Source organism: Octopus bimaculoides, chromosome 27 (assembly GCF_001194135.2).
Source record: "Octopus bimaculoides isolate UCB-OBI-ISO-001 chromosome 27, ASM119413v2, whole genome shotgun sequence".
In the NCBI taxonomy this organism is placed as follows: domain Eukaryota; kingdom Metazoa; phylum Mollusca; class Cephalopoda; order Octopoda; family Octopodidae; genus Octopus; species Octopus bimaculoides.
Window position 1 is genome coordinate 12,362,886 of NC_069007.1, and position 1,074 is coordinate 12,363,959.

Genomic DNA, 1,074 nt, shown 5'->3' on the forward strand with positions numbered 1-1,074 from the left:
AGAGTGTGAGAGAGAGAGAGATGATGGTGAAGTGCCAGGGGCATACCTTCAAGATACGGAGATCAGAATATAAATGGGAGGAAGGTAGAGGAGGGCAAGAGAGAGATAGAGGGTGGCCGAGTATAACTTAGATGTCTGTGTGTGTGTGTGTGTGTGTATGTATCTATCTCTTTCTCTCTCTCTCTCTCTATCCCACTCTCTCCCACTCTCTCTCTCTCTCTCTGTATATATATATATATATATATATAAGGCCTCACCAGTTGGTGCCACGTAGGAAGCACTTAGTCCACTCTGTAAGATGGTTGGTGATAGGAAGGGCATCCAGCTGTAAAAACCCTGCCAAAACTGACAGTGAAGCCTGGTGTAGTCTTCTGCCTGGCCAGCTCCCTCCAAAGCATCCAGTCCCTGCCAGCAGAGAAAATGAGCATTAAATCATGATGATGATGATGATGACAACGACAATGATGTATGTGCAGACATTTTTGTTTGTTTATTACAAAAATACAAAAAACTAAATGCATATCTATAATGAATTCTTCATTACTAAAGATTTGGTGCAGTCACCCAACTTCATCAAAGAAGCTAAAACAATGTATATGTAATGGTGTTATAAGTGAGGGAATATCAATCTGAGCAAAATACTTTATAATCTCTTTGTAAGTACACCAGGCTAAGAATAGTAATTAGATTAGTAAAAAAAAAAAAACCACGTAACCTAAAATGACTGCTAGAAACAGCTGTAAATCAAATTTACAATAACAAAAATATGTAATGATTATTATCTATTATTTATACCTTCTCTTGTGTATGTGTCTATATGTATATATGTATATGTGTGTGTGTGTGTTATGATTGACCGTTGACTGAACACTATTCAAATTTTTTTTTCTCCGTGTTTTTCTCCTTGTCTCCGTATTCTTTCTGTTGAAGAGCGTAGCTCGAAACGTCAAAGACTTTCCGTATTCCCGAGCGTCATACTAATATATACTTTTGTTATTTACACCACCTGTCCTCGTCTGTTGTTATTTTTTGTATATTCTCCCATATATATATATATATATATATATATATATA

General features: G+C 36.3%; 1 protein-coding gene and 1 long non-coding RNA gene across 6 annotated transcripts in view; one reads left to right on the top strand and one right to left on the bottom strand.

Moving 5' to 3' along the window:
- Window positions 1–1,074, top strand: part of LOC106869116 (synaptotagmin-7) — a 426,210-nt gene that overhangs the window by 275,962 nt on the left and 149,174 nt on the right. The window lies entirely within an intron of this gene.
- LOC106869117 (uncharacterized) overlaps window positions 1–1,074 on the bottom strand; it is a 492,367-nt gene that overhangs the window by 232,397 nt on the left and 258,896 nt on the right. For all 3 annotated transcript variants that reach the window (XR_008266910.1, XR_008266909.1, XR_008266911.1), the window contains exon 3: window positions 258–405. This is a non-coding gene — a long non-coding RNA (uncharacterized LOC106869117). The remainder of the gene's footprint in view (window positions 1–257; window positions 406–1,074) is intronic.